The sequence below is a fragment of the Narcine bancroftii genome, unplaced genomic scaffold (assembly GCF_036971445.1).
Source record: "Narcine bancroftii isolate sNarBan1 unplaced genomic scaffold, sNarBan1.hap1 Scaffold_159, whole genome shotgun sequence".
Classification (NCBI taxonomy): Eukaryota; Metazoa; Chordata; class Chondrichthyes; order Torpediniformes; family Narcinidae; genus Narcine; species Narcine bancroftii.
This window is the reverse complement of record NW_027211894.1, coordinates 9,486,141-9,501,425: the sequence shown is the minus strand read 5'-3', so window position 1 is coordinate 9,501,425 and position 15,285 is coordinate 9,486,141.

Sequence of the window (15,285 nt, the reverse complement as noted above, 5' to 3'; positions counted from 1 at the left end):
CGGGGAATCAGAGGCGGGGAATCAGATATGGGGAAACAGGGGCCGGGAATCAGAGGCGGGGAAACAGAGGCGGGGAATCAGATATGGGGAATCAGAGGTGTGGAATCAGAGGTTGGGAATCAGAGGCAGGGAATCAGAGGCGGGGAAACAGAGGCGGGGAATCAGATATGGGGAATCAGAGGTGGCGAATCAAAGGCGGTGAAACAGAGATGGGGAATCAGGGCAGGGAATCAGAGGTAGGGAATCAAACACGGGGAATCAGAGCTGGGGAGTCAGAGGCGGGGAATTAGAGTTGGGGAATCAGAGGAGGGGAATCAGAGGCCGGGAAACGGAGGAGGGGAATCAGATATGGGGAATCAGAGGTGGGGAATCAGATGTTGGAATCAGAGGCAGTGAATCAGAGGCGGGGAATCAGAGGCGGGGAATCAGAGGCAGGGAATCAGATGTGCGGAATCGGAGATGGGGAATCAGAGGCAGGGAATCAGAGGCGGGGAATCAGAGGCGGGGAATCAGAGGCCGGGAATCTGATGTGGGGAAACAGAGGCGGGGAATCAGAGGCGGGGAAACAGAGGCGGGGAATCAGAGGTTGGGAATCAGAGGCAGGGAATCAGAGGCTTGGAATCAGATGCAGGGAATCAGATGCGGGGAATCAGAGTCGGGGAATCAGAGCTGGGGAATCAGAGGTGGGGAATCAGAGTTGGGGATTCAGAGGCGGGGACTTAGATATTGGGAAACAGAGGCGGGGAATCAGAGTCGGGGAAACAGAGGCGGGGAATCAGATATGGGGAATCAGAGGTGGGGAATCAGAGGCAGGGAATCAGATGTGCGGAATCAGAGATGGGGAATCAGAGGCAGGGAATCAGAATCAGAAGCAGGGAATCAGAGGCCGGGAATCAGAGGCCGGAATCAGATGCCGGGAATAAGAGGCCGGGAATAAGATGCCGGGAATCAGATGTGGGGAATCAGTGTCCGGGAATCAGAGATGGGGATTCAGAGGCGGGGAATGAGATATGGGGAATCAGAGGCGGGGAATCAGAGGCGGGGAAACAGAGGCGGGGAATCAGACACGGGGATTCAGAGGCTGGGAATCAGACGGGGGGAATCAAAGGCGGGGAATCAGAGCTGGGGAATCAGAGGCAGGGAATCAGAGTTGGGGATTCAGAGGCGGGGAATCAGATATGGGGAAACAGAGGCGGGGAATCAGAGGCGGGAAAACAGAGGCGGGGAATTAGATATGGGGAATCAGAGGTGGGGAATCAGAGGTGGTGAATCCGAGATGGGGAATCACAGGCGGGGAATCAGAGGCAGGGAATAGAACGCGGGGAATCAGAGGCAGGGAATCAGAGTTGGGGCATCAGAGGTTGGGAATTGGATATGGGGAAACAGAGGCGGGGAATCAGAGGTGGGGAAACAGAGGCGGGGAATCAGATATGGGGAATCAGAGGTGGGGAATCAGAGGCAGGGAATCAGATGTGCGGAATCAGAGATGGGGAATCAGAGGCAGGGAATCAGAATCAGAAGCGGGGAATCAGAGGCCGGGAATCAGAGGCCGGGAATCTGATGCTGGGAATATGAGGCCGGGAATCAGAGGTGGGGAATCAGAGTCCGGGAATCAGAGATGGGGATTCAGAGGTGGGGAATGAGATATGGAGAATCACAGGCGGGGAATCAGAGGCGTGGAAACAGAGGTGGGGAATCAGATATGGGGAATCAGAGGTGGCGAATCAAAGGCGGTGAATCAGAGATGGGGAATCAGAGGCGGGGAATCAGAGGCAGGGAATCAAACACAGGGAATGAGAGGCGGGGAATCAGAGCTGGGGAATCAGAGGCGGGGAATCAGAGTTGGGGAATCAGAGGCGGGGAATCAGATATGGGGAAACAGGGGCCGGGAATCAGAGGCGGGGAAACAGAGGCTGGGAATCAGGTGTGGGGAATCAGAGGTGTGGAATCAGAGGTTGGGAATCAGAGGCAGGGAATCAGAGGCGGGGAAACAGAGGCGGGGAATCAGATATGGGGAATGGAGGTGGCGAATCAAAGGCGGTGAAACAGAGATGGGGAATCAGGGCAGGGAATCAGAGGCAGGGAATCAAACACGGGGAATCAGAGCTGGGGAATCAGAGGCGGGGAATTAGAGTTGGGGAATCAGAGGAGGGGAATCAGAGGCCGGGAAACAGAGGCGGGGAATCAGATATGGGGAATCAGAGGTGGGGAATCAGATGTTGGAAATCAGAGGCAGGGAACCAGAGGCGGGGAATCAGAGGCGGGGAATCAGAGGCAGGGAATCAGATGTGCGGAATCGGAGATGGGGAATCAGAGGCGGGGAAACAGAGGCGGGGAATCAGATATGGGGAATCAGAGGTGGGGAATCAGAGGTTGGGAATCAGAGGCAGGGAATCAGAGGCTTGGAATCAGATGCAGGGAATCAGACGTGGGGAATCAGATGCGGGGAATCATAGCTGGCGAATCAGAGGCGGGGAATCAGAGGTGGGGAATCAGAGGCGGGGAAACAGTGGCAGGGAATCAGACGCGGGGAATCAGAGGCGGGGATTCTTGAGCTGGGGAATCAGAGGCGGGGAATCAGAGTTGGGGAATCAGAGGCGGGGAATCAGATATGGGGAATCAGAGGCGGGGAATCAGAGGCGGGGAAACAGAGGCGGGGAATCAGATATGGGGAATCAGAGGTGGGGAATCAGGGGCGGGGTATCAGTGGCAGGGAATCAGAGACGGGAAATCAGAGGCCGGGAATCAGAGGCGGTGAATCAGGGGCGGGGAATCAGAGGCAGGGAATCGGATGTGCGGAATCAGACATGGGGAATCAGAGGTGGGGAATCAGAGGCGGTGAATCAGACATGGGTTATCAGAGGCGGGGAATCAGAGGCAGGAAATCAGACACGGGGAATCAGAGGCGGGGAATCAGAGCTGGGGAATTAGATGCAGGGAATCAGAGTTGGGGATTAAGAGGCGGGGAATCAGATATGGGGAAACAGAGGTGGGGAATCAGAGGCGGGCAAATAGAGGCGGGGAATCAGATATGGGGAAACAGTGGCGGGGAATCAGAGGCGGTGAATCAGACATGGGTAATCAGAGGCGGGGAATCAGAGCTGGGGAATCAGAGGTGGGGAATCAGAGTTGGGGAATCAGAGGCGGGGACTTAGATATGGAGAAACAGAGGCGGGGAATCAGAGGCGGGGAAACAGAGGCAGGGAATCAGATATGGGGAATCAGAGGTGGGGAATCAGAGGCAGGGAATCAGAATCAGAAGCAGGGAATAAGACGCGGGAAATCAGAGGCGGGGAATCAGAGCTGGGGAATCAGAGGCAGTGAATCAGAGGCGGGGAATCAGAGGCAGGGAATCGGATGTGCGGAATCAGAGATGGGGAATCAGAGGTGGGGAATCAGAGGCGGTGAATCAGACATGGGTAATCAGAGGCGGGGAATCAGAGGCAGGAAATAAGACACGGGGAATCAGAGGCGGGGAATCAGAGCTGGGAAATTAGAGGCAGGGAATCAGAGTTGGAGATTCAGAGGCGGGGACTTAGATATGGGGAAACAGAGGCGGGGAATCAGAGGCGGGGAAACAGAGGCGGGGAATCAGATATGGGGAATCAGAGGTGGGGAATCAGAGGCAGGGAATTAGATGTGCGGAAACAGAAATGGGGAATCAGAGGCAGGGAATCAGAATCAGAAGCAGGGAATCAGAGGCCGGGAATCAGAGGCCGGAATCAGATGCCGGGAATAAGAGGCCGGGAATCAGAGATGGGGAATCAGAGGCGGGGAGTGAGATATGGGGAATCAGAGGCGGGGAATCAAAGGCGGTGAATCAGAGATGGGGAATCAGAGGCGGGGAATCAGAGGCAGGGAATCAAACACGGGGAATCAGAGGCGGGGAATCAGAGCTGGGTTATCAGAGGCGGGGAATCAGAGTTGGGGAATCAGAGGCGGGGTATCAGAGCTGGGGAATCAGAGGTGGGGAATCAGAGTCGGGGAATCTGAGGCAGGGAATCGGATGTGCGGAATCAGAGATGGGGAATCAGAGGCGGTGAATCTGAGATGGGGAATCAGAGGCGGGGAATCAGAGGCAGGATATCAGACACGGGGATTCAGAGGCTGGGAATCAGACGGGGGGAATCAAAGGCGGGGAATCAGAGCTGGGGAATCAGAGGCAGGGAATCAGATTTGGGGATTCAGAGGTGGGGAATCAGATATGGGGAAACAGAGGCGGGGAATCAGAGGCGGGCAAACAGAGGCGGGGAATTAGATATGGGGAATCAGATGTGGGGAATCAGAGGTGGTGAATCAGAGATGGGGAATCACAGGCGGGGAATCAGAGGCAGGGAATAGAACGCGGGGAATCAGAGGCAGGGAATCAGAGCTGGGGAATCAGAGGCGGGGAATCAGGGGCGGGGAATCAGAGGCAGGGAATCGGATGTGCGGAATCAGAGATGGGGAATCAGAGGTGGGGAATCAGAGGCGGTGAATCAGACATGGGTAATCAGAGGCGGGGAATCAGAGTCGGGGAATCAGAGGCGGGGAATCAGATATGGGGAAACAGGGGCCGGGAATCAGAGGCGGGGAAACAGAGGCGGGGAATCAGATATGGGGAATCAGAGGTGTGGGATCAGAGGTTGGGAATCAGAGGCAGGGAATCAGAGGCGGGGAAACAGAGGCGGGGAATCAGATATGGGGAATCAGAGGTGGCGAATCAAAGGCGGTGAAGCAGAGATGGGGAATCAGGGCAGGGAATCAGAGGTAGGGAATCAAACACGGGGAATCAGAGCTGGGGAGTCAGAGGCGGGGAATTAGAGTTGGGGAATCAGAATAGGGGAATCAGAGGCCGGGAAACGGAGGTGGGGAATCAGATATGGGGAATCAGAGGTGGGGAATCAGATGTTGGAATCAGAGGCAGTGAATCAGAGGCGGGGAATCAGAGGCGGGGAATCAGAGGCAGGGAATCAGATGTGCGGAATCGGAGATGCGGAATCAGAGGCAGGGAATCAGAGGCGGGGAATCAGAGGCGGGGAATCAGAGGCCGGGAATCTGATGTGGGGAAACAGAGGCGGGGAATCAGAGGCGGGGAAACAGAGGCGGGGAATCAGATATGGGGAATCAGAGGTGGGGAATCAGAGGTTGGGAATCAGAGGCAGGGAATCAGAGGCTTGGAATCAGATGCAGGGAATCAGATGCGGGGAATCAGAGTCGGGGAATCAGAGCTGGGGAATCAGAGGTGGGGAATCAGAGTTGGGGAATCAGAGGCGGGGACTTAGATATTGGGAAACAGAAGCGGGGAATCAGAGTCGGGGAAACAGAGGCGGGGAATCAGATATGGGGAATCAGAGGTGGGGAATCAGAGGCAGGGAATCAGATGTGCGGAATCAGAGATGGGGAATCAGAGGCAGGGAATCAGAATCAGAAGCAGGGAATCAGAGGCCGGGAATCAGAGGTCGGAATCAGATGCCGGGAATAAGAGGCCGGGAATAAGATGCCGGGAATCAGATGTGGGGAATCAGTGTCCGGGAATCAGAGATGGGGATTCAGAGGCGGGGAATGAGATATGGGGAATCAGAGGCGGGGAATCAGAGGCGGGGAAACAGAGGCGGGGAATCAGATATGGGCAATCAGAGGTGGCGAATCAAAGGCGGTGAATCAGAGATGGGGAATCAGAGGCATGGAATCAATGGCAGGGAATCAAACACGGGGAATCAGAGGCGGGGAATCAGAGCTGGGGAATCAGAGGCGGGGAATCAGAGTTGGGGAATCAGAGGCGGGGAATCAGAGGCAGGGAATCAATATGGGAAATCAGAGGTGGGGAATCAGAGATTGGGAATCAGAGCTGGGGAATCAGAGGCGGGGAATCAGAATTGGGGAAAAAGAGATGGGGAATCAGAGATGGGGAATCAGAGGCGGGGAATCAGACACGGGGAATTAGAGGTGGTGAATCAGAGATGTGGAATCAGAGGCGGGGAATCAGAGGCAGGGAATCAGACGCGGGGAATCAGAGGCTGGGAATCATAGCTGGCGAATCAGAGGCGGGGAATCAGAGGTGGGGAATCAGAGGCGGGGAATCAGATATTGGGAATCAGAGGTGGGGAATCAGAGGCGGGGAAACAGAGGCGGGGAATCAGATATGGGGAATGAGAGGTGGGGAATCAGAAGTTGTGAATCAGAGATGGGGATTCAGAGGCGGGGAATCAGAGGCCGGTAATCAGACGCGGGGAATCAGAGGCGGGCATTCTTGAGCTGGGGAATCAGAGGCGGGGAATCAGAGTTGGGGAATCAGAGGCGGGGAATCAGATATGGGGAATCAGATATGGGGAAACAGTGGCGGGGAATCAGAGGTGGAGAATCAGAGGCGGTGAATCAGACATGGGTAATCAGAGGCGGGGAATCAGAGCTGGGGAATCAGAGGTGGGGAATCAGAGTTGGGGAATCAGAGGCGGGGCTTAGATATGGGGAATGGAGGTGGCGAAGCAAAGGCGGTGAAACAGAGATGGGGAATCAGGGCAGGGAATCAGAGGCAGGGAATCAAACACGGGGAATCAGAGCTGGAAAATCAGAGGCGGGGAATTAGAGTTGGGGAATCAGAGGAGGGGAATCAGAGGCCGGGAAACAGAGGCGGGGAATCAGATATGGGGAATCAGAGGTGGGGAATCAGATGTTGGAAATCAGAGGCAGGGAACCAGAGGCGGGGAATCAGAGGCGGGGAATCAGAGGCAGGGAATCAGATGTGCGGAATCGGAGATGGGGAATCAGAGGCGGGGAAACAGAGGCGGGGAATCAGATATGGGGAATCAGAGGTGGGGAATCAGAGGTTGGGAATCAGAGGCAGGGAATCAGAGGCTTGGAATCAGATGCAGGGAATCAGACGCGGGGAATCAGATGCGGGGAATCATAGCTGGCGAATCAGAGGCGGGGAATCAGAGGTGGGGAATCAGAGGCGGGGAAACAGAGGCAGGGAATCAGATATGGGGAATCAGAGGTGGGGAATCAGAAGTTGTGAATCAGAGATGGGGAATCAGAGGCGGGGAATCAGAGGCCGGTAATCAGACGCGGGGAATCAGAGGCGGGGATTCTTGAGCTGGGGAATCAGAGGCGGGGAATCAGAGTTGGGGAATCAGAGGCGGGGAATCAGATATGGGGAATCAGAGACGGCGAATCAGAGGCGGGGAAACAGAGGCGGGGAATCAGATATGGGGAATCAGAGGTGGGGAATCAGGGGCGGGGTATCAGTGGCAGGGAATCAGAGACGGGAAATCAGAGGCCGGGAATCAGAGGCGGTGAATCAGGGGCGGGGAATCAGAGGCAGGGAATCGGATGTGCGGAATCAGAGATGGGGAATCAGAGGTGGGGAATCAGAGGCGGTGAATCAGACATGGGTAATCAGAGGCGGGGAATCAGAGGCAGGAAATCAGACACGAGGAATCAGAGGCGGGGAATCAGAGCTGGGGAATTAGATGCAGGGAATCAGAGTTGGGGATTCAGAGGCGGGGAATCAGATATGGGGAAACAGAGGTGGGGAATCAGAGGCGGGCAAATAGAGGCGGGGAATCAGATATGGGGAAACAGTGGCGGGGAATCAGAGGCGGTGAATCAGAAATGGGTAATCAGAGGCGGGGAATCAGAGCTGGGGAATCAGAGGTGGGGAATCAGAGTTGGGGAATCAGAGGCGGGGACTTAGATATGGGGAAACAGAGGCGGGGAATCAGAGGCGGGGAAACAGAGGCAGGGAATCAGATATGGGGAATCAGAGGTGGGGAATCAGAGGCAGGGAATCAGAATCAGAAGCAGGGAATAAGACGCGGGAAATCAGAGGCGGGGAATCAGAGCTGGGGAATCAGAGGCAGTGAATCAGAGGCGGGGAATCACAGGGAGGGAATCGGATGTGCTGAATCAGTGATGGGGAATCAGAGGTGGGGAATCAGAGGCGGTGAATCAGACATGGGTAATCAGAGGCGGGGAATCAGAGGCAGGAAATCAGACACGGGGAATCAGAGGCGGGGAATGAGAGCTGGGAAATTAGACGCAGGGAATCAGAGTTGGGGATTCAGAGGCGGGGACTTAGATATGGGGAAACAGAGGCGGGGAATCAGAGGCGGGGAAACAGAGGCGGGGAATCAGATATGGGGAATCAGAGGTGGGGAATCAGAGGCAGGGAATTAGTTGTGCGGAATCAGAAATGGGGAATCAGAGGCAGGGAATCAGAATCAGAAGCAGGGAATCAGAGGCCGGGTATCAGAGGCCGGAATCAGATGCCGGGAATAAGAGGCCGGGAATCAGAGATGGGGAATCAGAGGCGGGGAGTGAGATATGGGGAATCAGAGGCGGGGAATCACAGGCGGGGAAACAGAGGTGAGGAATCAGATATGGGGAATCAGAGGTGGCGAATCAAACACGGGGAATCAGAGGCGGGGAATCAGAGCTGGGTTATCAGAGGCGGAGAATCAGAGTTGGGGAATCAGAGGCGGGGTATCAGAGCTGGGGAATCAGAGGTGGGGAATCAGAGTCGGGGAATCTGAGGCAGGGAATCGGATGTGCGGAATCAGAGATGGGGAATCAGAGGTGGGAAATCAGAGGCGGTGAATCTGAGATGGGGAATCAGAGGCGGGGAATCAGAGGCAGGATATCAGACACGGGGATTCAGAGGCTGGGAATCAGACGGGGGGAATCAAAGGCGGGGAATCAGAGCTGGGGAATCAGAGGCAGGGAATCAGAGTTGGGGATTCAGAGGTGGGGAATCAGATATGGGGAAACAGGGGCCGGGAATCAGAGGCGGGGAAACAGAGGTGGGGAATCAGATATGGGGAATCAGAGGTGTGGAATCAGAGGTTGGGAATCAGAGGCAGGGAATCAGAGGCGGGGAAACAGAGGCGGGGAATCAGATATGGGGAATCAGAGGTGGCGAATCAAAGGCGGTGAAACAGAGATGGGGAATCAGGGCAGGGAATCAGAGGTAGGGAATAAAACACGGGGAATCAGAGCTGGGGAGTCAGAGGCGGGGAATTAGAGTTGGGGAATCAGAGGAGGGGAATCAGAGGCCGGGAAACAGAGGAGGGGAATCAGATATGGGGAATCAGAGGTGGGGAATCAGATGTTGGGAATCAGAGGCAGTGAATCAGAGGCGGGGAATCAGAGGCGGGGAATCAGAGGCAGGGAATCAGATGTGCGGAATCGGAGATGGGGAATCAGAGGCAGGGAATCAGAGGCGGGGAATCAGAGGCGGGGAATCCGAGGCCGGGAATCTGATGTGGGGAAACAGAGGCAGGGAATCAGAGGCGGGGAAACAGAGGCGGGGAATCAGATATGGGGAATCAGAGGTGGGGAATCAGAGGTTGGGAATCAGAGGCAGGGAATCAGAGGCTTGGAATCAGATGCAGGGAATCAGATGCGGGGAATCAGAGGCGGGGAATCAGAGCTGGGGAATCAGAGGTGGGGAATCAGAGTTGGGGAATCAGAGGCGGGGACTTAGATATTGGGAAACAGAGGCGGGGAATCAGAGTCGGGGAAACAGAGGCGGCGAATCAGATATGGGGAATCAGAGGTGGGGAATCAGAGGCAGGGAATCAGATGTGCGGAATCAGAGATGGGGAATCAGAGGCAGGGAATCAGAATCAGAAGCAGGGAATCAGAGGCCGGGAATCAGAGGCCGGAATCAGATGCCGGGAATAAGAGGCCGGGAATAAGATGCCGGGAATCAGATGTGGGGAATCAGAGTCCGGGAATCAGAGATGGGGATTCAGAGGCGGGGAATGAGATATGGGGAATCAGAGGCGGGGAATCAGAGTTGGGGAATCAGAGGCGGGGAATCAGATATGGGGAATCAGAGGCGGCGAATCAGAGGCGGGGAAACAGAGGCGGGGAATCAGATATGGGGAATCAGAGGTGGGGAATCAGGGGCGGGGTATCAGTGGCAGGGAATCAGAGACGGGAAATCAGAGGCCGGGAATCAGAGGCGGTGAATCAGGGGCGGGGAATCAGAGGCAGGGAATCGGATGTGCGGAATCAGAGATGGGGAATCAGAGGTGGGGAATCAGAGGCGGTGAATCAGACATGGGTAATCAGAGGCGGGGAATCAGAGGCAGGAAATCAGACACGAGGAATCAGAGGCGGGGAATCAGAGCTGGGGAATTAGATGCAGGGAATCAGAGTTGGGGATTCAGAGGCGGGGAATCAGATATGGGGAAACAGAGGTGGGGAATCAGGGGCGGGCAAATAGAGGCGGGGAATCAGATATGGGGAAACAGTGGCGGGGAATCAGAGGCGGTGAATCAGACATGGGTAATCAGAGGCGGGGAATCAGAGCTGGGGAATCAGAGGTGGGGAATCAGAGTTGGGGAATCAGAGGCGGGGACTTAGATATGGGGAAACAGAGGCGGGGAATCAGAGGCGGGGAAACAGAGGCAGGGAATCAGATATGGGGAATCAGAGGTGGGGAATCAGAGGCAGGGAATCAGAATCAGAAGCAGGGAATAAGACGCGGGAAATCAGAGGCGGGGAATCAGAGCTGGGGAATCAGAGGCAGTGAATCAGAGGCGGGGAATCACAGGGAGGGAATCGGATGTGCGGAATCAGTGATGGGGAATCAGAGGTGGGGAATCAGAGGCGGTGAATCAGACATGGGTAATCAGAGGCGGGGAATCAGAGGCAGGAAATCAGACACGGGGAATCAGAGGCGGGGAATCAGAGCTGGGAAATTAGACGCAGGGAATCAGAGTTGGGGATTCAGAGGCGGGGACTTAGATATGGGGAAACAGAGGCGGGGAATCAGAGGCGGGGAAACAGAGGCGGGGAATCAGATATGGGGAATCAGAGGTGGGGAATCAGAGGCAGGGAATTAGTTGTGCGGAATCAGAAATGGGGAATCAGAGGCAGGGAATCAGAATCAGAAGCAGGGAATCAGAGGCCGGGAATCAGAGGCCGGAATCAGATGCCGGGAATAAGAGGCCGGGAATCAGACACGGGGAATCAGAGGTGGTGAATCAGAGATGTGGAATCAGAGGCGGGGAATCAGAGGCAGGGAATCAGACGCGGGGAATCAGAGGCGGGGAATCATAGCTGGCGAATCAGAGGCGGGGAATCAGAGGTGGGGAATCAGAGGCGGGGAATCAGATATTGGGAATCAGAGGTGGGGAATCAGAGACGGGGAAACAGAGGCGGGGAATCAGATATGGGGAATGAGAGGTGGGGAATCAGAAGTTGTGAATCAGAGATGGGGAATCAGAGGCGGGGAATCAGAGGCCGGTAATCAGACGCGGGGAATCAGAGGCGGGGATTCTTGAGCTGGGGAATCAGAGGCGGGGAATCAGAGTTGGGGAATCAGAGGCGGGGAATCAGATATGGGGAATCAGATATGGGGAAACAGTGGCGGGGAATCAGAGGTGGAGAATCAGAGGCGGTGAATCAGACATGGGTAATCAGAGGCGGGGAATCAGAGCTGGGGAATCAGAGGTGGGGAATCAGAGTTGGGGAATCAGAGGCGGGGACTTAGATATGGGGAATGGAGGTGGCGAATCAAAGGCGGTGAAACAGAGATGGGGAATCAGGGCAGGGAATCAGAGGCAGGGAATCAAACACGGGGAATCAGAGCTGGGGAATCAGAGGCGGGGAATTAGAGTTGGGGAATCAGAGGAGGGGAATCAGAGGCCGGGAAACAGAGGCGGGGAATCAGATATGGGGAATCAGAGGTGGGGAATCAGATGTTGGAAATCAGAGGCAGGGAACCAGAGGCGGGGAATCAGAGGCGGGGAATCAGAGGCAGGGAATCAGATGTGCGGAATCGGAGATGGGGAATCAGAGGCGGGGAAACAGAGGCGGGGAATCAGATATGGGGAATCAGAGGTGGGGAATCAGAGGTTGGGAATCAGAGGCAGGGAATCAGAGGCTTGGAATCAGATGCAGGGAATCAGACGCGGGGAATCAGATGCGGGGAATCATAGCTGGCGAATCAGAGGCGGGGAATCAGAGGTGGGGAATCAGAGGCGGGGAAACAGAGGCAGGGAATCAGATATGGGGAATCAGAGACGGGGAAACAGAGGCGGGGAATCAGATATGGGGAATGAGAGGTGGGGAATCAGAAGTTGTGAATCAGAGATGGGGAATCAGAGGCGGGGAATCAGAGGCCGGTAATCAGACGCGGGGAATCAGAGGCGGGGATTCTTGAGCTGGGGAATCAGAGGCGGGGAATCAGAGTTGGGGAATCAGAGGCGGGGAATCAGATATGGGGAATCACAGGCGGCGAATCAGAGGCGGGGAAACAGAGGCGGGGAATCAGATATGGGGAATCAGAGGTGGGGAATCAGGGGCGGGGTATCAGTGGCAGGGAATCAGAGACGGGAAATCAGAGGCCGGGAATCAGAGGCGGTGAATCAGGGGCGGGGAATCAGAGGCAGGGAATCGGATGTGCGGAATCAGAGATGGGGAATCAGAGGTGGGGAATCAGAGGCGGTGAATCAGACATGCGTAATCAGAGGCGGGGAATCAGAGGCAGGAAATCAGACACGAGGAATCAGAGGCGGGGAATCAGAGCTGGGGAATTAGATGCAGGGAATCAGAGTTGGGGATTCAGAGGCGGGGAATCAGATATGGGGAAACAGAGGTGGGGAATCAGGGGCGGGCAAATAGAGGCGGGGAATCAGATATGGGGAAACAGTGGCGGGGAATCAGAGGCGGTGAATCAGAGGCGGGGACTTAGATATGGGGAAACAGAGGCGGGGAATCAGAGGCGGGGAAACAGAGGCAGGGAATCAGATATGGGGAATCAGAGGTGGGGAATCAGAGGCAGGGAATCAGAATCAGAAGCAGGGAATAAGACGCGGGAAATCAGAGGCGGGGAATCAGAGCTGGGGAATCAGAGGCAGTGAATCAGAGGCGGGGAATCACAGGGAGGGAATCGGATGTGCGGAATCAGTGATGGGGAATCAGAGGTGGGGAATCAGAGGCGGTGAATCAGACATGGGTAATCAGAGGCAGGGAATCAGAGGCAGGAAATCAGACACGGGGAATCAGAGGCGGGGAATCAGAGCTGGGAAATTAGACGCAGGGAATCAGAGTTGGGGATTCAGAGGCGGGGACTTAGATATGGGGAAACAGAGGCGGGGAATCAGAGGCGGGGAAACAGAGGCGGGGAATCAGATATGGGGAATCAGAGGTGGGGAATCAGAGGCAGGGAATTAGTTGTGCGGAATCAGAAATGGGGAATCAGAGGCAGGGAATCAGAATCAGAAGCAGGGAATCAGAGGCCGGGAATCAGAGGCCGGAATCAGATGCCGGGAATAAGAGGCCGGGAATCAGAGATGGGGAATCAGAGGCGGGGAGTGAGATATGGGGAATCAGAGGCGGGGAATCACAGGCGGGGAAACAGAGGTGAGGAATCAGATATGGGGAATCAGAGGTGGCGAATCAAACACGGGGAATCAGAGGCGGGGAATCAGAGCTGGGTTATCAGAGGCGGGGAATCAGAGTTGGGGAATCAGAGGCGGGGTATCAGAGCTGGGGAATCAGAGGTGGGGAATCAGAGTCGGGGAATCTGAGGCAGGGAATCGGATGTGCGGAATCAGAGATGGGGAATCAGAGGTGGGGAATCAGAGGCGGTGAATCTGAGATGGGGAATCAGAGGCGGGGAATCAGAGGCAGGATATCAGACACGGGGATTCAGAGGCTGGGAATCAGACGGGGGGAATCAAAGGCGGGGAATCAGAGCTGGGGAATCAGAGGCAGGGAATCAGAGTTGGGGATTCAGAGGTGGGGAATCAGATATGGGGAAACAGAGGCGGGGAATCAGAGGCGGGCAAACAGAGGCGGGGAATTAGATATGGGGAATCAGATGTGGGGAATCAGAGGTGGTGAATCAGAGATGGGGAATCACAGGCGGGGAATCAGAGGCAGGGAATAGAACGCGGGGAATCAGAGGCAGGGAATGAGAGCTGGGGAATCAGAGGCGGGGAATCAGGGGCGGGGAATCAGAGGCAGGGAATCGGATGTGCGGAATCAGAGATGGGGAATCAGAGGTGGGGAATCAGAGGCGGTGAATCAGACATGGGTAATCAGAGGCGGGGAATCAGAGTCGGGGAATCAGAGGCGGGGAATCAGATATGGGGAAACAGGGGCCGGGAATCAGAGGCGGGGAAACAGAGGTGGGGAATCAGATATGGGGAATCAGAGGTGTGGAATCAGAGGTTGGGAATCAGAGGCAGGGAATCAGAGGCGGGGAAACAGAGGCGGGGAATCAGATATGGGGAATCAGAGGTGGCGAATCAAAGGCGGTGAAACAGAGATGGGGAATCAGGGCAGGGAATCAGAGGTAGGGAATAAAACACGGGGAATCAGAGCTGGAGAGTCAGAGGCGGGGAATTAGAGTTGGGGAATCAGAGGAGGGGAATCAGAGGCCGGGAAACAGAGGAGGGGAATCAGATATGGGGAATCAGAGGTGGGGAATCAGATGTTGGGAATCAGAGGCAGTGAATCAGAGGCGGGGAATCAGAGGCGGGGAATCAGAGGCAGGGAATCAGATGTGCGGAATCGGAGATGGGGAATCAGAGGCAGGGAATCAGAGGCGGGGAATCAGAGGCGGGGAATCAGAGGCCGGGAATCTGATGTGGGGAAACAGAGGCAGGGAATCAGAGGCGGGGAAACAGAGGCGGGGAATCAGATATGGGGAATCAGAGGTGGGGAATCAGAGGTTGGGAATCAGAGGCAGGGAATCAGAGGCTTGGAATCAGATGCAGGGAATCAGATGCGGGGAATCAGAGGCGGGGAATCAGAGCTGGGGAATCAGAGGTGGGGAATCAGAGTTGGGGAATCAGAGGCGGGGACTTAGATATTGGGAAACAGAGGTGGGGAATCAGAGTCGGGGAAACAGAGGCGGCGAATCAGATATGGGGAATCAGAGGTGGGGAATCAGAGGCAGGGAATCAGATGTGCGGAATCAGAGATGGGGAATCAGAGGCAGGGAATCAGAATCAGAAGCAGGGAATCAGAGGCCGGGAATCAGAGGCCGGAATCAGATGCCGGGAATAAGAGGCCGGGAATAAGATGACGGGAATCAGATGTGGGGAATCAGAGTCCGGGAATCAGAGATGGGGATTCAGAGGCGGGGAATGAGATATGGGGAATCAGAGGTGGGGAATCAGAGGTTGGGAATCAGAGCTGGGGAATCAGAGGAGGGGAATCAGAATTGGGGAATCAGAGGCGGGGAAACAGAGGCGGGGAATCAGATATGGGGAATGAGAGGTGGGGAATCAGAAGTTGTGAATCAGAGATGGGGAATCAGAGGCGGGGAATCAGAGGCCGGTA